Source organism: Scylla paramamosain, chromosome 2, assembly GCF_035594125.1.
Source record: "Scylla paramamosain isolate STU-SP2022 chromosome 2, ASM3559412v1, whole genome shotgun sequence".
Classification (NCBI taxonomy): domain Eukaryota; kingdom Metazoa; phylum Arthropoda; class Malacostraca; order Decapoda; family Portunidae; genus Scylla; species Scylla paramamosain.
Genome location: NC_087152.1, coordinates 7,319,557 through 7,342,828, shown reverse-complemented (window position 1 = coordinate 7,342,828; position 23,272 = coordinate 7,319,557). Strand labels below are relative to the sequence as shown.

General features: G+C 40.4%; 2 protein-coding genes across 2 annotated transcripts in view; one reads left to right on the top strand and one right to left on the bottom strand.

The window, feature by feature from the left end:
• LOC135109425 (octopamine receptor Oamb-like) overlaps positions 1 to 23,272 on the top strand; it is a 245,230-nt gene that overhangs the window by 113,686 nt on the left and 108,272 nt on the right. The window lies entirely within an intron of this gene.
• Positions 1 to 23,272, bottom strand: part of LOC135109441 (uncharacterized) — an 86,844-nt gene that overhangs the window by 767 nt on the left and 62,805 nt on the right. The window lies entirely within an intron of this gene.

Here is a 23,272-nt window from a genome sequence, read left to right as displayed (position 1 = left end):
TGATCATGCCTAATATAAACAGTGCACAAAATTAATGGAGCTACATTGGTGATATCAAATCGCGCGTAACATCCCCCATGAATGTACTCCTCAAGAAAATACATATAATCTATCGTTAGTGTTTCTCTATATGGCGCAAGAAATTCCACTGAGTTCCAAGCAGCCTCTATATAGCAAGGGAAAAAATAGTATGCATCTAAAAGTGATACGTAACCATGGATTCTCAAAGAAAGTAAGGAAGACACAATCACAATCAACGCAGACAAGTTCAGAGCTGCGGGCTAAATCTGTTCAATAAATGCACCACGAATAGTCTGGTGAGAAGAATACATAATACAGATACACAGCCAGGGAAGATCTCGAAACATGACAGTATGAAAGACACAATCCACCCACACACTTCTATTTGCAATTCTGAGTATTTTCTTTTTTTTTGTTTTAGTGCACCGTATTTAGACAGACAAGAGGATTATCATCACACAGACACACAAGCGAGGAAAATCTCTATGCAAGACCACAAAAAAAAAAAAAACATTTCAACTACACCAACATGTTTGCAATTCCGAGTAAGTCTTTGCTTTATAAATACACTTTTTATGCATCCGGAGACCAGCCAAGGTAAAAGAAAATAGATTAAAATTTTAAAAAGCTCATTTATAATGCCGTTCCTAAAAAAACATTAAAAAGAAACAAGCAGAAGATCCGAGAGAAAGGACAAAAAGACTAATTTAGATCAAGAGACGTCTTGATACTCCTCTCCTGAAACAATTCAAGTCGAAGGCAAATAAAAATAAATACATAAACAAGAAACAGGAAACCAGTCACGTTCTAATTTAAAGAAAGCCACCACAGAAACCACCTCTCGGCAAGCAGTGAAGAGGTCCCCGTCTCACCACAAAGGAAGGATCTCAGAAGAACGGAAAAGCAATAAGTAATCACGAATCCACAGCAATCTCTTTACCTGCAATGCCTCGTAAAACCCCCTCCCCACACCAAGCAGGAGGTACATTATTGCTCTCGCAGGACACACGCTTAGACAGACAACTGGGTGCTTAAGAGGATGTGTGTGTCTGGAAGTTCTTGTATGCCCTTAGAGTGAGTGAGTCCCGGAACTGTGATGCCGATCTAGTCAGTCAACAGTTGTCTCTGTAATGGAAACACACCTTGAAAATTTTTCTCTCTCTCTCTCTCTCTCTCTCTCTCTCTCTCTCTCTCTCTCTCTCTCTCTCTCTCTCTCTCTCTCTCTCTCTCTCTCTCTCTCTCTCTCTCTCAACTTCAAAGTCACCACACCAGTCGTAAAATAGAATATTGGCATTTACTTTAAAAAAATAGAAGAATGCCAAATAAACCTTGGAATCTTCTCTCTCTCTCTCTCTCTCTCTCTCTCTCTCTCTCTCTCTCTCTCTCTCTCTCTCTCTCTCTCTCTCTCTCTCTCTCTCTCTCTCTCTCTATCTATCTATCTATATATCTATCTATCTATATATACATCTATCTTCCCCTTCGAAATCAATGCAACCGTCCCATGATAAAATATATTAACATTACTTCAGGAAAAAAAAAATATATACATATATAAAAAAAGTAAAAAAAAAACCTTGGCAGTAACGACGATTAACTGATTAACTGCCACACACAGGACAATACTTTCGACCTGCAGTGAAATTCCTCGAGAGACGCTGAGCAATTTGTGATTATTTACTTTTTTTTTATTATTCGAAAATCCACGATGAGACCATTGGAATACAAGGTCCCAGGAGGAGAGCAGCAAACTCCATTAGCGCTTGCGAAATGGTCTTTGCCGGCGGCCGGACTACGTACAATATTGGTCGTCAAGGTTCCCCCTCCCCCCTCAAAATTTTGTATAACGGCGGAATTTGAGTTTGGGGTTGATTTCCAATATCACTGTTATGGGGATGCGCGCAATTCACTTCCCACGCTTTGTTATGTGGGATGAATATTTGTTGCTGCTTTTTTTTTTTTTCTTTTTTTATCCTTATGTATTTGTGTCGAGTTGCTTCTGTTTACTGCCTCACTCTCTTTGGTATTGATGTTGCTTCTGTTATTGTCTCGCTTCTCATGATGTTGTTGTTCTTGTTTTTTTTTTTTTCTATTTATTTGTGTGTCGTGTTGCTTCGTTACAGTAATTTTCCTTGGTATTTTTTGTTGTTTTTCTTTACGTATTGTGTTGCTTCCGTTACTACCTCACTCTCTTGGTACCGCTGCTGTTGTTTTCTTTGCGTTATGATCGCCTTGTTACGCCCACCATCTGTCTCACTTCCTGGTTTTCTTTTATGTGTTTTGTTATGTTTACGTTATGTGTTGATGCTTTCATTATCTCACTTTCTGCTTTGTTTTATGTGCTGTAAATGTTGCCTTATATCGTTTTACTTTCCTTTGTCTCTTATAATATCTAAATGTGGTTTTCTTTACGTCATGCGGCAGTTTTCTTCATTATTTCAGTCTTCAAGTTTTTTTTTTTTTCATGACGTACACGTATTGTCTTTAAAATATGCTCCAGTTATCATTATAATTTTTTTTCCTTCTTTTAATTATGTTTTGCACATCGCAATATTATATTAAAGCAGCATCTGATGAAAACACTTCCTTGCATTTCCAGCTATTAATGATTGCCTTTTTTTTCCTATACTTATCGGTTCAATACTCTGCCTCGCTTTTATCAGGAATCAATGAGCAAATTTATTACTATTTTTCCGAATTTTATCGTGTTTATTCTTTCCTTTAATGAGAAATTTGCCCTAGTTTCTCCCTCCTAGTCTCCTCCCTCTCTCTCTCTCTCTCTCTCTCTCTCTCTCTCTCTCTCTCTCTCTCTCTCTCTCTCTCTCTCTCTCTCTCTCTCCCCCAGCCTCCCACTTCCAGGGTGTCGGCGCGTAAAAACTCTGCGGCAAACGAGATTAAAGTCGAAGAGAATGGTGATGTTTATCGCGGCGGTGGTAACTGAGGCTGGAGAGGAGACCGTCATGGCCCGACTCTCGCCTGTTATTCCCTCTCCCCCGCACCCTTCCTTTCCTTTCGCTTCCCTTCCCTTCCTTCCCTCCCTCCTGCCGGTCCCTTTGTTGCTATTTCATCCTTTTCTTTTCCCTCCACGTTTCCTCCTTCCCTCTCTTTCTTCTATTTCACTTAATGTTTTTTTTTTGTTTTTTTTTCTCTCTCATTCTCCTCCTCCTCCTCTATATAAGACTGAAGAGAGTGTTGTTGCAGCTCTTACTATCTTCCTCCCGGCAAGAGTGTGTTTCTTCCCTCATGTTTGCTGTACACCTTCCCGGTTTCCATCCCAATTGCGCTCCTCTGTTCTTTTCTTCCTTTCTTCCTTCCTTCCTTCCTTCCTTCCTTCCTTCCTTTCTTCCTTCTTCTCTGGCTAACCCCTTGAACTTTTCCATGGTTATTACTACCTGCAGCTTCTTGACCTTCCTTTCGTCCTTGCTTCTCTCTCTCTCTCTCTCTCTCTCTCTCTCTCTCTCTCTCTCTCTCTCTCTCTCTCTCTCTCTCTCTCTCTCTCTCTCTCGCTAGTCTTTTATTCTTCTATTTTTTTCTCTAAGAAGTTTTACATTTTATTCTCACTAAGCTTGGATCAGACTTACTTCGTCGAGCATCTCTCTCTCTCTCTCTCTCTCTCTCTCTCTCTCTCTCTCTCTCTCTCTCTCTCTCTCTCTCTCTCTCTCTCTCTCTCTCTCTCTCTCTCTCTGACTTTCGCTCCGCCTAGAATTTAATACGCAAACTTGCACGCCGCCGCTGTCTATCAAGCAGAGATGTTACAATTTGGCGCATTCTTCGCTTGATAGGGAGGAGTTTTCGTCAATTTTCCGTAAGGCGAGGGGCATTCCTGCTTCCCGCCGCCCTGCAACACACGCCAGGCCAAAGTTTCATCATTTCCCTGCTGCTCCATCTCTCCTTCTCCACTCTCTCTCCACTGTCTCTCCACCGTCTCTCTCTCTCTCTCTCTCTCTCTCTCTCTCTCTCTCTCTCTCTCTCTCTCTCTCTCTCTCTCTCTCTCTCTCTCTCTCTCTCTCTCTCTCTCTCTCTCCTGAAGTTACATTGACGAGGAGGGCAGGAAGGAAAAGACACCTGTTGGCTGGATGGAGGTCGTGCGCATGAAAGTGTGGTATAAAAATAATGCAACTCTTTTTTTTTGTCCCTCCTGCATCGTTCATTAATGGCGTGTTCATGGGTGAAGTGTAACTATGGTAATGGGAGTAATCATCTTTAATGGGAGATGCAGGCGTGGTGGTGGTAGTGGTAGTAGTAGTGGTAGTGCTGGTGGTACGTGTCCTTCGGGAGCGTCATTTCATTGGCTGGTTCGGTTCTTTCTACTAAATTTGCTAAGGGAAGAGCAGTTCAATTACCTTCGGGATTATACGTAATGTGCTGAATGATTGGAGCAGCTTTTGGTATTAGTATTGATGATAGTGGTGGTGGTGGTGGTGGTGGTGGTCGTGGTTGCGGTGGTGGTGGTATTTTGTTTTTATAGTCGCAAAATATCATTTTCCGAGTATTTACTTATATCACCTGCCAGCGGAAGTACTGTTCAAATGACGGCAATTATTTCCACTAAACAAGAAAAACGCATATTTTTGTTGCAATTATAACGCTCGAATGATGACAGTCGCTTCCATTAAAACGAGAAGGGCGATTTTTTCTAATAATCGTGTATTTCAAATGGTACCCAAAAATAAACGCTTTTCACGCCCTGTGCGGTCATACACCTGTCACTTACACTCACGCCCTCATTCACGATCCATTGAACAATTCAGGGGAGAGAAGGGGTTTAGAGTTGTTCATTCAACAACTCTAAAGCGGAATCTTAGAGTATTTTAAAGGATAGAGAAAAATAACAGTTTTTTTTTTTTTTCTCGTTTTCATCAACCAACCATAATCACTTTTATCAGAACAATCCTTAGAAAGAAACATTCCTTCGTTAACTAACCTAAACATGAACTCATATCAAACCAAACCATCAACAACAGAGGTCGTCAGCTTTCATTAAATTTCAAATGTGGGGTATACAAACCATGAATCCGTGACGCCTCCAGACTACGAAAAAAAACATACCATTAGAAAAAATAAATAAATAAGGGAAGCTGCAAAAAAACGCCAGACTTACCCTTGGCAGTCCCTGTAAATCAGTGAGATCAAAACAGTACAGTGACTTGAGCTACTCTAGTCTGTTGGGTTGTTCTCAGTAGCTCCCGCCGCTATGGGATGTAAGGCGACCCATCAGTCCTTTGGGAGCTTTCCATTCCAGAGTTTCCAAACTTTTCCTAACGATGCAGTCCTTGAGATCTTCTACGATCGATGGTCTGGCCCCTTTTCACGTAATGATAGTGAGTGTATATCCCCAATTACTTTTTATATGACATGTAACACTCTTTTATGTAAGAAATTGCTCTAAGTCTTCAAATATATAGAATTAGGAAAAAACATCGGTATGAAATAATGCCATGACAAATAGAATGCCAACAAAATATCGGATGCAACTTTTATAAAAAAAAAAAAAAACACCTTTAAGTGAGAGATTGCTTTACGTCTTATCATAAGCAGAATTAGGAAAACAATTGTAATGATGACTCAAACACTACCACCAATGAAATAAAAATACCTGATGCAATCCACGATTTCACGCAAACACTCGACACTTGCTCCCTGATGCCTTCATCCTGTGTCTGTCATCTGTCATTAGAGGTTCTTTTGTTCATTTCCAATTATCTCCACAAGGTGAATCTCTGCAACTCTCCAACACAGACTAGATATACGAGTAGAGCCAGCCGATGCACAGCCACTAACCACATCAAGCACACTTACAGTCGAACATCCCTTGTTCTTTTATGAGGTGTGAAAGTGTTTCTCTCTCTCTCTCTCTCTCTCTCTCTCTCTCTCTCTCTCTCTCTCTCTCTCTCTCTCTCTCTCTCTCTCTCTCTCTCTCTCTCTCTCTCTCTCTCTGTAGTAAACTTCACAGCGCATAGAAAATAAAATAAAATAAATATTCTGTTGCGTGTACTTTGTAGGGAGAGAAATTCCTATTTATATAAATTAGTCAACCTGTAACTTTTTTTTTTCTTTTTCTCGTGGAAGGCAGGGAGACATTGCTAGAAGTCAAAAAGGGCAAACGCTGCAGCGTCTTACGTGGAGTAAAAATAAAAAGACGTCGTAAAACAGTGAACATTTAGGGTCCTTTACTGTTCCCTAAATCGCCAGTGAGAGGAATGTGGTCGTTACCCGAAATCTGATCAAAGTTCTGCGCTCATCTCGCCAACCTGCCTGAAATCACCTCCACGCCTTTCACCTCGCCCACATCGGCCCAGGGGAAGGCGAAGTGAGGGGCTCGCGTGAAAAATCCTCCCACACATCACTGCTGACAACTGGCTGGCTGACTGGTATGTTTGTGCGGAGGTAATATTAAACTGTACATCAGTGTTAGAAAATTATGAGAGATATAGTTAAGGCATTATCAAAATATTACTGAAAGTGGTATAGCTGATAGTAAAGAAAAAATGTATATTATCAAAAACGTCAAAAAAAAAATACTCGTAATCAAGAACATAAATAAATAAGTAAATAGGAAAATAAGATCATAAGAAAAATAGGGGGAGGCCAGAAGAAGTCATCGGTCCTACACGAATCACACCAACCCATTTCCACAAATCACCCTCGTCCACGAATTTATTACCTAATCTTCCTTCAAGCGCTCCCTAATGACTCAGCACCAACAACCCGATTACTGAGTCCATTCACCTCATCAAGTAGAACATTATGAAAGATGTAGTTAAGGAATGATTTAAGCATTATTTAAAGTGGTGTAGTAGACGGTTAAGAAATACATATAGACGTAAACAAAAATGTCAGATAAAATAGACTAAAAATGTCCGTAGTCAAGGATATACTAGACTAAAAAGACATTGAGTATACGATTCACAAACGCCATCGTCATAACACATCATAATAATTCGTCATGATTACTATGTCGTTTATAAATTGACGTATAGAAAACATTATTGCGACAAGTTCGCCCAGAAAAAAAAATATCAGTCTACTGTTATATGTGGTGGGAAAAAAAAAAAAACGAAAAAAAAAAAAACGGTTTGTAATTTCTGACCTATTTCAAGCAGCGCTGACGCACCACACGATGTCAAGGAATACATTCCCTAAAAATATTTCGTGACCCAGATTTTTAAATTATCTCCTACTGCGGCGGCTTGGCGAGGAAACGTACAAGAAAGAAAGAAAAAATGTTTGTTACTTATTTTCATCTGCTGTTTTTGTTTTCCCCTTCTAAAGAACTTTTTTTTTCCCAGTGTGAGGCTTCTGTTTATTTTCATTTTATCCATAAGCATACCATTTTTTTTTCTCACGGTATTAGAATATTGAATTATCTTTCCCTCTCTCCTCCGCGCGGCTCTGGAAGCGCCGTTATTATTTTCCCATCACAATACATCACCATTTTTTTTCGTAACATCAATATCAATTAGTTAAATCATTCCTCAATAAATTAATCCGCAGATCTTTCCTTCTCCCTTCTGTGTGTGTGTGTGTGTGTGTGTGTGTGTGTGTGTGTGTGTGTGTGTGTGTGTGTGTGTGTGTGTGTGTGTGTGTGTGTGTGTGTGAGTGTGTGTGTGTGTATTTGTGTGTGCGCGAGCCTCTGCTTCGTATTTCAGTGATATTTCAATCTTCCTCTAGTTTACATTTGTGTTACTTTAATATGTTCCTCATTCATCATTCAGTTTCAAATCTAGTTTCTTGCCATCATATTTTAAACTTTCTCTTCCCTACATCCCCACAACTTTCAATATCACCTTTCCTCTACTAATAAACTTCCACCCTCTCATTTTCTTCACAATGCCCTGAGGGAGTGGAGGCAACCTACGCCATCCGAGCCACATACAAGAGGCAGTGTATTTTCGGCGACACAAAATTTCTCCTTACGAGTTTCAGAGATTAGCTGCACTACGGAGCACGATGTCGCCAGCCCCTTGCAGAGAGGACTGGATAAACACCACCGTGGGACTGTATGTACAACTATTGTGCGCGTGTTATTCACCCACGGTCGTCTGCTGGTCTTGCATCACAGCCATGCAGTCCCCTACGGAAAGACTTTAGTGACTCTGGCCAATCTTTGGGTAAAACGTAGCCCACTCACACACCACACACGGGGATAGCGAAGTCATAGTCCCCCATAGCTAATTGCTGCTGGGTGAACAGAGGACGAAACACGTTCCCAGCGCTGACACGTAGCGGGTACCCTCAATACCACAGAAAGTTATGTACCGGTGCCATCACATGTACTGTCCTGCCGTTGGTTTACGTAGCAGTAGCAGTAGCAGTAGCAGTAGTAGTAGTAGTAGTTATATATATATATATATATATATATATATATATATATATATATATATATATATATATATATATATATATATATATATATATATATATATATATATATATATATATACACACACACACACACATACTATATTGGTAGAGGTCTTTAATTAGGTGGAGATGAAAAGAAACGTAATTAGTGGATAGAGCTGGACAGAAGAGTAATGACTTGGGTGCGAGGGAAAGATGAACAGGTGCCAATGACCACGTAAAATGTACGAAATGAAAAGGTATTAATAAGATATGTGAATGTTATTCATGGTTCACTGAACAGAATACGAATTCCCAGAATACAACTGTGAATAAGACCTGAAAAGGGAATAAAGTAAGAAAATGAAAACCACAAATAATTAAATGCAACTTTTAAACAACATTTCAAATTAATACTACAGTACACAAGACAAATAAATGTAAATTTTCTTTTCATAAAAAGGCAGCGAGACTACACAATAAGGAAGGCATGGCATGAAGGAGAGAGAGAGAGAGAGAGAGAGAGAGAGAGAGAGAGAGAGAGAGAGAGAGAGAGAGAGAGAGAGAGAGAGAGAGAGAGAGAGAGACAGACAGACAGACAGACAGACAGAGAAATGATAGTCCCAACAGAATGGGAAAAAGTTCCTACTTTTGAATAAATTGTTTTTGCAGGTACAGTATAATCAATAAGGCTTAGAAAAATATATTAGTCCTTGAAGCAGTGTTAAATTTTACTAGAAAGATACACTGTGAATCTGAAGAAGATATTTCATTAAAACGCAAGTAAGATGTTACAGCAATAAAAATGTGTTATTTTAGTATGAATCAAGATACTATGTAGAATAACAGCTGGTGTACTTAGGGTAATGAAAACTTTTAATACGAAGTTTTATTATCATGACAAAAAAAAAGCTATAGTACAACATCCTACGTATAAAACATGAAAGACTAATAAAAGCAAAACCTTGTCATATATATACACACACACTACATATTTTCTTTCACTGGGTTATACATGGCTGGTGTATAAAGGAGGTGTATATGCACGCATCTGTAACTGAGACATGCATTTACTAACAGCTAAGGCAGAGAGGACCTTGAACAATACCGAGACACCTACTAATGCTTATATGAGTCACCACCACAATGAGAACAATGAATCACACAAGGACAAATGCTTGAGAAGGTCATGGTCTTTCTCTCTCTCTCTCTCTCTCTCTCTCTCTCTCTCTCTCTCTCTCTCTCTCTCTCTCTCTCTCTCTCTCTCTCTCTCTCTCTCTCTCTCGTGTGGGTGACAATATTAAACCACTTGACTTGAAAGAAGATTGAAATACGTTGGCAAATAATATCATGTCCGCTTTAAGCCACCCACACCACCAGCCCGCAAATATACGAGAGAGAGAGAGAGAGAGAGAGAGAGAGAGAGAGAGAGTATAAACACCTTCCTTTACGAATACTACCTAAAGAAATGAACCACAAAAATCAAAAGACAATCCCAACACTCCTTATGCCATTCTCTTTCCTACAAATTACAAATCCTTTATTTATTCGTTTTTTTTTTTTTTTAATTACCATTCTTTTCACCTCGCAACCTTCCCTTCCACTTCCTCTTCCCGCCCCATTTTTTTTTTTTCTCTCTCCCTCCCACAGTACCAAAAGAAACTCAAATATATAGCCCTGCAATTCCAACTTTGAAATCGTAAATCCACTTTCTTTGAGAGCGGAAAAAAAAACAGGAAAAAGAGAGAAAAAGTTACACAAGATCACCCTCCAAAATAAGGGAGGAAAAAAAAGAAAAAAGACAAAGAAAACGTAATCTCAAAGAAAATGTACCAACGGCAATGCTGACGAAAGTTTGCGATTCAGAGTTCACCTTACAGTCACGGAGACCAGCAATGTGGGGGTTGAAAGTTTTGTTCCCTATGAGAAAGTGAGACGGCGAGGTGGCGGTGGTGGTGGTGGTGATGGTGATGGTGGTGGTGGTGGTGGTGATGGTGATGGTGGTAGTGGTGATAGTGATGGTGGTGGTGGTGATGGTGATGGTGGTGGTGGAGGAAGGAAAGAAGGGGAGGGGAAGGGGAATGAAGAGAAGAAATGAGAAAAAGGGACAAAGATGTGAGGAGGCATGAAAGAAATGGACAAGATACAAAGGTAGGATGATGGTGGAGAGAGAGAGAGAGAGAGAGAGAGAGAGAGAGAGAGAGAGAGAGAGAGAGAGAGAGAGAGAGAGAGAGAGAGAGAGGCATGCACACACGCACACATGCACGCACACACGTATGCACGCAAGTACGCGCGCGCACACACAAAAAAAGACCCGGACAAAGATAAAAAAAATAAATAAAAGACAAGAAAGAAAGCAGGCAGAGAGAAAGAGAGAAAGAGAAAGAGAGAGAGAGAGAGAGAGAGAGAGAGAGAGAGAGAGAGAGAGAGAGAGAGAGAGAGAGAGAGAGAGAGAGAGAGAGACGTGGGCAGTGGAATTCAGAGGGGAGAAACAAGGCTATGAAAGGAATTAGACGGATGAGAAAACGCAGGAAATGTTGCAGGACGGAGGCATGAATGTGGCTGATCGGAGAAAGGAAAGAAAATAAGGGCACAGGGATTGTGACAAGAAACAAAAAATAGAGAAGGAAAAAAAACTAGGGCAAGAAAACATATTTTTCAAAAGAAAAGATCAAAGACCAATGGATAAAACAAAGGATCGAGCAAGGAAAAAAAGAAATGGAAAAGGAGAACAATACTGAACAATACTGCGAAAAAAAGTGAAAGCGGTGCAATTAAAAAAAAAGTGAAGTAGAAATCATACGTACTAAAGGAAACAAGAAAAAAAAAAGAAAATTATAATCTGAGAGACAGACAGATAGTAGATGCGACAGTTATTATTACACAAAAAGAAAATATAGACAAAAAACTCTTAGCAGTTCTGTGTCTGAAAATTGAAGAATAAAAATGAGAATGTGTGATAAAAACGTGTGTAAGAAAACATTCGAAAAGTTTACACGAAGGAAAAGAGAGGAAATGAAAAATAAGTGATGAGATTTTGAGGAAATTGCCCACGTGATGAAAAATTACGAGAAAAATGGAGAACAGCGCAGACAGAGAGGAAGAGAAAGAGAGAAAGAGAGAGTAAAGGAAGAGAGGGGAGAGAGAAACTGTATGTCAAGTGATATAGGAGAGGGGTGATAAAGTACGGAATAACAGGAGAGAGAGAGAGAGAGAGAGAGAGAGAGAGAGAGAGAGAGAGAGAGAGAGAGAGAGAGAGAGAGAGAGAGAGAGAGAGAGTGTGTGTGTGTTAAAACTAAAACTCACTGTAGTGTGTGTGTGTGTGTGTGTGTGTGTGTGTGTGTGTTAAAACTAAAACTCACTGTAGTGTGTGTGTGTGTGTGTGTGTGTGTGTGTTTGTTTGCAGGCAACTTCTGCTGAAGGAGGAGAGGTAAACAGGCAAACGATGGCAAGAGAAAGGAGGCATTGGAGGAAGAAGTGAATGAGAAGAAAGAGAAGAGGAGGAAGTGAATGACGACGATGACGACGACGAGCAGGAGAAGGAGAAGAGGAGGAGTTAAAAAAGAACAAGAACAAGAAGAACGAGAACAAGAAAAACAAGAACAAAACAAGAATAACAAAAGCAATAACAACAACAAAAAGACCATGAACAAGAACAAGAAGAACCAGAACAAAAATAGCGAAGGAGGAGTGGGATGAGGGGGAGGAAGAGGAAGGGTAGTGGCAACTATGTAGGACAGTTATATGTTGTTAAGTTCTGAGTAAACAGTACTTGGGAGACGCTTGGAAGCTGCGAAGATAATGGCTGGTAGTGATAGTGGCTAGCGGTGGTGGTGATGGTACTGGTAATGGGGGTGGTGATGGTGGTGGTATTGGTAGTGTTGGTGGCGGTCGTGGCGGACATTCATAAGCTCTCTAGATATTGACGCCGATGTATTTTAACCATTCAAATGACAAGCAATTTTTTTTAACCTAACCTAACCGTAATCAGTAATCATCTATAACTATTTACGATTTTTTTTAAGACTTTTTCTCGTACCAAGTTCCCATATTGTGTTATTACCTAGAAAAGACAAAAATAGTCATGCATTCTTTTTTTCTCTTCATGCAAACTATTTCATTACAGTGCCCTGCATGTTAAGAAAGGACGACCATATCACTGAGCTCGAAAATTAGCACCAATAAGAATAATAATTTTCTAATTCTCAATTCCCTCGCGAAAACTGAGGGAGGAACCCAACTGACTAACATTTAAGAGGGACTCACCTCAGGCCAACCCTTCGAAACGTAATTCCTCGCAGCTCTTGAGAGAGGAAGGCGTAACAAAAAATAACGCCCACTCAAGAACGTCAGACACAGGTTTCGATCCCCGACACTCCACAAACACCGAACTGATCCTTCTCATAAGGGAATGAGGCCCGTTAAAGAGGACTCGAGTACCCTTATATTTTCTCAAGTGGAATCCAAGATCCTCGCCGTGATTACAGAGGAGGGAAAGATGTGTAAAGGGAGAACGAGGGAGAGAGAGGAGACGCCACGAAAGAAGGACTGGTGAAAGAAGTCCAAAGGAGTGAGGGGAGAGACAACCATCGGTGATGTTGCCTGATAGGTTCGCGGAAAGACTTGAGATTTCCAACACAAATAACTTTCTGAACAATAGGTACAAAGGGCATGGTTCACACGAGATGAGGGGAGAGAGAGAGAGAGAGAGAGAGAGAGAGAGAGAGAGAGAGAGAGAGAGAGTGTGTGTGTGTGTGTGTGTCAGCTTTACGCGGCACCGATGCCAGACGGTGCCTTAGCCGCCCCGCCGCCAGACGCCATAAACAAGTGATTCTGGCGGACACTCAACATATTGGGGACGTTCACGGCCATGTATTTTTTACCCCTTTATAATAATGGACAAGTTTCCCTTTCAAAGCATGTCTATCCTTCCATTTACATAAATATCATCTTCATATTCACGCGCCACGCCTTGATACACTCATGAGCGTGTCAAATGTGCGTGTCGAATCGTGTTGACACGGACTGGTTGCCTCCATAACGGTTATCCCCTCGAGGCAGTAAAAGCGTCGAAAGGAGCCTGAAGTGTTTACCTTGCTTCAAATTAGTACCCTCTGAGTGACGCCTGATGGGACGCGGCACAACATACCATGATAACCTCTATGCTTTGATGCCCCGAACCCGTCCCGAAGCGTGTACCAGAACCAGACGAGATGGCCGTTTGAAAGCATACAACAAGGCACACGACAAGCTGAAACTATTACAAATTATTACAAATGTTATCAAGCTATGAGTTTTTCAGCACCACGTTAGCTTCGTCTGAACTCGTCCAAAGCCATACATGCACCAGATAACCAGACGAGACGACCGTTTGAAAGCATTAAACAAGGCACAAAGTTAAGTTGAAACTATTACAAACTATTACATATATTACGAAAACTCCGAAAACTTCTTAACTTTACGTTATCCTCAATATTATAAACGAGAAAATTGCATAGGGGAAAATGAAAATGTTTATGTTTGCATTACGTGGGGTTTATCCACATTTACCAGAGGCTCACCTTCATTATCCCTTGGCCAATGCAGCAAGGAATTGGTTCACGCTGCCTGTGCTCGTAATTCTCAGCTTCTTTCACGGGTGACAGGAGCGCAGGCCACCTTTCAAAAGCTCATGATTAACTGTCCTCCTCCCCAAGAGAATATTCAGTTTTGGCAGCATACCTTGAGTTATTCTGTATTGTCCTATTCCAACGACAACATTTTTTTCTTCATTTTCATGGCAGCTGCTCCTCTCTGTTCTGTTTTTATCAAGTTTTATGGAGGCCACTTACTTTTTCTCTCTCCTAACTGCCGCAATCTGCTCCACGTGAACCCTTCGATTCTCTGCTATTTCAGTTTGCTTCGACGTTGCATCACTCATTAAAAATCCTATAACGTAATAAACTCTTTTTCTCCTACGTTTGACATGGATTACTAATACTAAATACGTCTCAGACCAAATTATTGATACCTTCAGTGGGTTTTTTTTTTTTTTTAGCCTTTGTACTGCCGTTGGACATAACCCCTCTCATATAAAAAAAAATTATGAAAACTCTTCTAAGTGTAATTATAAAGCTATCAAAACAATGTAGCCATCACGATACTCCTGGTCTCCTTCGTGCTCTTTGTATGGTCTAAGATTCAAAGTACACAATATCTAAGATCAAAACCAAATAAAAACTCCACGGCTTGCAGGAAGGTGTAAAATACCTTAAATATTAGAGTACACAAGAAAGGAAGAAACTGGGATTGCGAGATGCTTACTGGGCCCCGAGGAATACAGCAGCAGGCTTAGCGACGGCTAGCTATCATGGTGACTTATTTTCTCCAAGGTTAAACTCCCCAGGACAACTTTATTGGCAGCACAACCCGTACCTCTCTCTCTCTCTCTCTCTCTCTCTCTCTCTCTCTCTCTCTCTCTCTCTCTTGCATCCGCCGTCCCTCCATCTTCTTTATCATCTGACGTTGTAAAGAAAAAGGAGAGAGAGCGAGAGAGAGGCAATTCTACATACATTTACATAAAATCTTGGACTACACGGACCATTTGTTCCATTGAAGATAGTCTGCATGAGAGAGAGAGAGAGAGAGAGAGAGAGAGAGAGAGAGAGAGAGAGAGAGAGAGAGAGAGAGAGAGAGAGAGAGAGATGAACAACACAGCACACACAGATCTCCCACGATGTCAGGGGAACAGAGCCACCTTCTCTAACCAAGCTTTACTCAGTGGACCAAAGCAGCGCTGCGAGGCGAAGCTGACCGGATTACTGGGGCGGTAAACAGACGCTACAATACGACAGTACAGGAACGCTAGGATATGTTCTCACCTCCTCATCCGGTAAATATGAGACGAGACTCTCCCCATCTGCGCTGTGGAAATGCGACGATTTTATGGCTCAAGACGACCCAAGAACGAGGTTGACAGTCCAGAAACAGCCGCCGGGAGGGTGAAAACTGATACTAACTGCAGTATGTTGGAAAATAATAGCGAAGATTAAATAAGGACGCTACTGCTAGTTAAAGCCATTTGATATTAATGCCACTCGCTTTTTCTGCGCAGTGGTGGTAGTGGTGGTGGTGGTGGTGGCAGTCCATGACCAGCGCGTTGAGTCGGTAACACAGCGTAAATTCCAAACAGGCAGGCACACGTAGGTCTCGCCGGCGGGCAGTCCTCCCCCTCTCAGCCCCCTCCCCCTGCCGCCCTCCCCGCCTCGCTGCCTCCTTCCTAAACTCCCCGTGCGACACTCCTCTGTGCCCGCCGGCCCTCCAGGCGCAGAATAAGAGAGTGAATTTCTTCATTTTTTCCTTTAACACTTTTTTCTTCTCTCTCTCTCTCTCTCTCTCTCTCTCTCTCTCTCTCTCTCTCTCTCTCTCTCTCTCTCTCTCTCTCTCTCTCTCTCTCATTATTCATACTGAACAGCCGTGGATTGCAAGTGACTGGATAGTTCTCTCTCTCACTATTCATACTGAACAGCCGTGGATTGCAAGTGACTGGATAGTGTCTACCTAACCTTCAGCCATAAACTAATAAATAAATAAGGTAATTATTGAGAGCAATAGAATCAGAACAATACTAAGTGAAAATTGTATCATGGTCAAATAAATATAGATATTTAACTTTGAAGAAACGTCACGTAGGGTGTCCACCATCTCATCTCATCTCCCACACCGCCCCTCCAGGCGTGATAAACAAGCCAAGGACGCGGTGTGTAAGAAGGCACAGGAATGCCGGGGCTGGAGAAAGGCGAGAACGTGGTGTCGATGATGGAGGTGGGAAGGGTTTATATACTTTCTTGTGTTTTATTAGTAAGATTACAATAACAACTTATTAATAGAAGATCAAATCAGTGGTTTATTAACACTGGCATATTCGTATAAACGACAGAAACACTGTCATTTTCCCACAGCGTGTAAGAACGGAATGAAAAATTATTGCTGTCACAGCATATCAGTTTAATATTTTCCAGGTGCATACAGGAAGTGTTTTTGGAACATCCAGGATTTATACTTCCGTGAAGACAAAAGATATCTAAAACTCTACGTCGTCCCTTCACGTCAAGCCTTTTATCACTTGTAACCTCTGACGTGACTGTCATTTGCTGTTTTTTCCTTGCCTTTCGTAATGCAAGTTCATCGGGAGCAGTCTGCTTCTGAGGAGTGAGTTCCTCGTCTCGTCTCCAAGATTTCAACAAAAAAGAAAAATGTTCCTTTTCTGGTATAAAATTCAAGATGAATTCTCCACGCCATGCCCTGCGGTCTCCGTCCGGTGGAGACAAGGAATATTTAAAGGTTAGCTTCTCCTTCATGATCCGTTTGAAGGTCTTTGAGCAGCCTGGTGGTCGCGCTACACGGCAGCCAGCGTGCTTGAGAGGGTCTGGACCACTTACACTTCCAAGAAACTATATTTAATTTATTTATATTCATTTTCCTTTTTTATTTACTTTTTTTCACTGTGCAACGATATAGATGTCCTCTCGATTCACAATGACTTTGAAGAATCCTATAAAAGTCATGGGGTATCGCGTCACCTATTTCACCACTGACGTTCTAGAGTCCTCCTCCACCTTCTGATACGGGATGGTCGCATGGCTTTGGCGCTCGTATATTCATCAGTTACTCACTTAAAAATACTAAGGAAAGTCATTTTACTAACCTTCTCGGAAACAAGCAGCTGTCCCCGTGGGTAACTTGGTTACGGAAACGCTGTATAACGCCAGTATTGTTCCTCCTCCAGCACGGCGTCATCTTGTTCATTCTGAAGCCAGAAACACCTCCATGCAAATTCGTTTTGTAGAAAATAGTAAGATTCAATCCGCATAATTTAATGAAATATTCTATTTGTAAAACTTACTTAGTAACGGAAACGTATCACTAGGCAACGGTAGTGCACCTCTCTCTCTCTCTCTCTCTCTCTCTCTCTCTCTCTCTCTCTCTCTCTCTCTCTCTCTCTCTCTCTCTCTCTCTCTCTCTCTCTCTCCAGTACGAATTTTTGCAGAAAATCTTTGATGGAGTCAGAATTTTTTTCTTACTGTCAATATTTTCGGGTATAGATTCTTGACCATTCCGTGTTGAGTAGTTCTGAATTCCTGACTCTAAAATTAATCTCCTTTGGTGGTTGATTTCCCTGACAGACAGACGTAGCGTTCCTAGTGATGAAGACAATCATAATATAGGAGTGCGCTAATATTTCTGGTAAATCATGGAGTCACCATATGCGTCACCATGCAGCTGCTAGACGAACGCCGTTAAAAGCCCGCCGCGACCTCATTACAGCAACAGAGGACGCTATCACAGACTCGAGCCGCTCACTTCATATCCATAAGACCAAATTTACAAGGCGACCAGCAAAACAATGACTAGAATACAGAAAAAAATTCCCCTCTCTCTCTCTCTCTCTCTCTCTCTCTCTCTCTCTCTCTCTCTCTCTCTCTCTCTCTCTCTCTCTCTCTCTCTCTCTCTCTCTCTCTCATACACACACACACACACACACACACACACACACACACACACACACACACACACACACACACACACACACACACACCATCATGCATGCTACACACAAAACCACAATGTAGCATACAATTAGGTATTAGTAGAGAATTAAACTATTGTTATCAATCTACTTAGGAAAATAAAAGTATTGTATTGCAAGCAGATCGTAAATAAAAGGGTAAAAATGTGTGTGTGTGTGTGTGTGTGTGTGTGTGTGTGTGTGTGTGTGTGTGTGTGTGTGTGTGTAAGACAGTATAGAACAAGGCTCATGTAACAAATACTAAAATACTTCCTGGCTCTGCATAGAAAGAAAAGTAAAATAAAATAATTAAGTACAGACTAACTCGAATATCATCATAAAAGTTGCCAGGCGTTTCCTTCATCCGTGTCAAAAGCCTCAGCAGACAGGAAACAAGGAGGAAAACACTGGCTGACTTTTGCATCGAGGCGACAGATACAATATAACGGCTAATGCTTAAGCGAGAGGAATGAGCCGCAGTGGGTAGAGGTAGAATAAGAATTTCGTTAGCAATTTCCGAAGAATCAATGCCGTCAAAACATCGCTACAATAATACCAGGAAGAGCAGCAAACTAATTATTGCTGCTTTTAATTTGACGGAGCTGGCAACTGTCTGGCATTCATTTCCTTTCTGCTGATACTACAATGCATTAAGTGAAGCTGCGATAATGTAACCGCTGATGAACATTCCACGAATTCTAACAAATTTTAATTATTTACTTTATTTACTTTTTTGTAGATTAGAGATACACTGGAAGACTAAAAAAAAAAAAAAAAAAATGTTTCCTACAGCTCAATGAATAATGAGGTTACTGGTCATTCGTAAGTATTCATCTTTTCAATTATACTTCAATTTTTTCTACTTTCTTTTATCATTTATATTCCGAATTAAATTCATGTTTCTAGTTAATGTTGCAAAATACAGAAAATGTTAGATTAATAATGAACAGATGTCAATAGGGAACACCAACACAACACTTTAGCAAACTGTACTAAAAAAAAAAAAAAAAAAAGAGAGAGAGAGAGAGAGGAAGGATAACAGATTTCGTGAGGAATAGTAGTAGTACAACCATGGCCAGTAGTCGATTAAGCTGCCACACTCCCTCTCACTGTGTTTTGTTTTTTCCCTCAGGCTTACGTCCTCTGATCCGCTGACACTCTTTCGGTTGTTCTGTTTTGCAAGGAGATTTTCAACAGATCACAGGATTAGGATTGAGGGAAAACACAGAAACTCAGCGGCAGTGGCAGTGGCGGGAGGTTAATTAACATCTGAACACCGTAACAGGGAGGTATAACATGGTCTTGCCATCACTTCAGGCACTTCTGTGACAAATATACAGGAATTTTTACATTGATTTTTGTATTTATTTGTCTATTCATTTTCTTTTTCATTAGCAAAAATGAGAATTAAAATATTGTAGTTTTGTAGATGTGATGAGAGTATTTTTCCTTTTAAGAATTATTGACAGATCATTTCAACTTTCGCTACCTCAACAAGCAAGTGACTGATTCATTCATACATTCATTCATTCATTCATTCATTCATTCATTCATTAGCTGATTGACTGAAAGTTGGGCATCGCAACAACCAGATAATTAAATGACGGGTTATAATTTTGGCGCCACAATAAACAGGAAATTCAGTGACTGCACTACCACAGCCGCATCAGCCAGGCAACTGATTCATTAATTAAAGACCCACCAGCCAATAGTATGACGTCGCCTTAGAATGAGCTTGGAACACTTCAGAAAAGCGAGAAATCATGCACTTTGGAAAAAAAAATATATAAAAACAGCTTCAGGAATGACAAAGATCAAATCTCAATAAACGACCAACGATTCACTCATTTTAAGGATATTGAGACTACCTTCACGAGCATCCCTTGCGTCTCGAAGCAAACAGTAAACAACAGGCAAGTGAGCAAAGGGAAGATTTTCAATAATATCAGTCATCAAGCTTATGGAAAAACTCTAAACAATTCTGTGAAGATATAACAAATTTATAAATGAAGAGTAAGTCTGTGAAAGAAATTAAAAAACAAAACCGTTCATGTAAACTATACCAAGCAAATAATATAAGATGATACTAAACAATATATATAAACACAGTTCTAGGTATTTTGCGTGAGATATTTATTAAAGTCACGTGAAAAGAAGAAATAGTAAAAGGTATATTGAAGAGAGTTCAAGAGACTGCTGCGTGTGTGTGTGTGTGTGTGTGTGTGTGTCTGTGTGTGTGTGTGTGTGATATAAGACGCCCCCGCCATCTCTCTCTCTCTCTCTCTCTCTCTCTCTCTCTCTCTCTCTCTCTCTCTCTCTCTCTCTCTCTCTCTCTCTCTCTCTCTCTCTCTCTCTCTCTCTCTACTTTCATCAAAACACCTCCGAGGAAGAGCCTGTGAGGTGGAAGGAAGCGTAAAATGAGGGCCAGCAGAGAGAGCCCCGAGGAGACTGGAAAGAGGATGAAGGAAGAGGACCAGGTATAAAAGGAACAACACACGATTATGGAAGAGAAAGATGCGAATAGGAGGCAGTAAGGCACGGACGTTCAGGAAAGCAAGGAGGGATATTAAAGGAAAGGAGAAATGAAACGAAGGAGAAAGAGGAGAAAGAGAGAGGAGGAAATGGTATCAAAGTTGCCGCAAAAAGGAGTAAAGTGAAACTGATATAAAAAGAAAATACAGAAATAGAAGGCTTGAAATACCACAACCATAAGACTCTCAAGCTCAGGGCGAGGAGAAAAGGAAAGGAGGACGTAAGGAAAAGGAAAAGTGAGTAAGGGAGAAAAACAGAAGGAAAATGGATATCAGGCAGAAAGAAGCGGAGAAAAGAAAACGAAAAAAAAACAACAGGAGAGAGAGAGAGAGAGAGAGAGAGAGAGAGAGAGAGAGAGAGAGAGAGAGAGAGAGAGAGAGAGAGAGAGAGAGAGAGGGCGATAAGAGACCCAAAGGCGAGGTAAGGAGACGCAAATTACGAAATATGGAGGAGGAAACGGAAGGTAAATGTAAAAACAACTCCGCAGAAGGAAAAAGTTTGGAAGGAAGGTGAGAAATCTGAACTCCCTATCGATACTCTGAAGAAAATCATGTATATAAAACAATTCGGATAATATTGAAATAACATTAGCCTTTTCATCTGGAGGCTGGATCAGGTTAGGATAGGATAGGTTTAGGTGCATTCAGTCCACTAATTTCACTGCCGATCATCTCATTCCGGGTATTATTATTGGAAAAGGCATCATATTTTGAACAAACAGTCAATTGTCCAGAAATTAGTTGGCTAACGTTACTTCCATATAAAAACCAGACACGAGAAGAGAAAAAGACCAACAATGCAGAATAAAGGATAAGAGAAAACGGCACTTTGAACGATGCCTTAAAAATCTATTGCAAAAATGCGAGGAAGAAAAATTTTACTTTTCGACACATGAGAAGTCAGAGAGAAGCATAAAAACAGGCGATACTTTCAAACAAGGAAAGAAAGAAAAGATCACAATTCCTTCTCCTCGCCCCTTCTCCCCATCCCTGTCCCCATTCTTCCTTCCTTCCTTCCTTCCTTCCTTCCTTCCTTCCCTCCTTTCTTTCTACTTGGCCCCTCCTTCATTTTTCCTACAACAAGATACTTAAGTCTGTGCTAAGCCGAGTAAAACGCAAAAACGAGACCTGATATAAGAATTCTCTCTCTCTCTCTCTCTCTCTCTCTCTCTCTCTCTCTCTCTCTCTCTCTCTCTCTCTCTCTCTCTCTCTCTCTTCCGTGACTCAAGGAGAATGCTTGCCGGAGTCTGTTCAAAAGCAGCGGAGACACACACACACACACACACACACACACACACACACACACACACACACACACACACACACACACACAAACACGGACAGAGAGAGAGAGAGAGAGAGAGAGAGAGAGAGAGAGAGAGAGAGAGAGAGAGAGAGAGAGAGAGAGAGAGAGAGTTCAAGCATCTCTGTTGGCAACATTTTCCAGCAAACAGTAATTTAAGTTGGTACACGTGGTTCAAGTCTCCTCCTCCTCCTCCTCCTCCTTCTCCTCCTCCTCTTCTTCTTCTTCTTCTTCTTCTTCTTCTTCCTCGCCACCTGCTGTCTGCCGTGAGGTGAATTCCTAAGTACCTAAGTATCTTTTATATCTTGTTTCAGTTTTTTGTTCAGTAAAAGTAGTGACTGTTTTAAGTCACTACAGAGAATTGTCACAAGGGTTAGGTCATGACTCGCACAGCAAAGGTAATTACTAATAATCATCACGGTGTGGTAAGGAAAAGAATAGTTCGATCATGAAATAGATGTCATTTCAATCTGTTCTTGAATCTTTTGTTGCTGTTATTGTGTTTTTGTATTTTTTCCCTCTGCATTAGCTCACGTTAATCTCTTCTAATGTAATCCTCTTTCATCAAAAGGTCTCTGCATTAACTCCCACACATCAGCTTAGGAGGGATACAGTTATATTCATCGCCAGAGGATATATTCCGTCTACTTTTAATTTCACGATGTTAATTCTATTTTCCTTTCATCTCTTTTTAATATGTCTTTATTGTGCTCCTTCTTTTATCGTTTGCTTTGTTTGAAACCAATATATATTTCTTACAACCCTCTATCACTGGATATGTACAATGACAACAGTCTCCATCGCCCTGCCTGGGATATTTAACATTTGGCTTCAGCAGGTTAATGATATCTTCTTTGTTCTCTCTATTTCTGTTCGCTGTGCTTATCTTTATATTTATTATTTATTTTTAAACGAATATATTCTTTAGAATGTACATTCAGTGCAAATGTAAACTATGCATCGTTCTTGCCCGTATTTGCTATATTAACTCGTCGCAAGGATAAATAACTTTAAATTTCACGTTTTTTCATTTACTTTATCTCTCTTTATTAAGCTCATATATATATATATATATATATATATATATATATATATATATATATATATATATATATATATATATATATATATATATATATATATATATATATATATATATATATATATATATATAATTTTTATCGTTTGCTCTGTACATTCAGTGAAAAGTTTTTTTTTTTTTTACACGTGTCAATATGCACAAGTGTGATAAACTATGGCACTACAGACACCGTCCACTTTTCATCTTTCACTCGCTGAGCTGACAAGAGGATTACCTGGGATCATTTTTATTACTTAAAGGGAGTGGCGGGAGTATTAATTTTGAAAGAGACACTGTACCTTGCATTTCTCGTTTGACGTCAAAAATTAGCCCGTATGAGACTTGATGACGTCGTGCACTAAGTAAATAAGCAAATAAATAAATAAACAAGAAAATAAGTAAACAAACAAGAACATAAACAGCCAGATAAATATTGAAATACCACTACG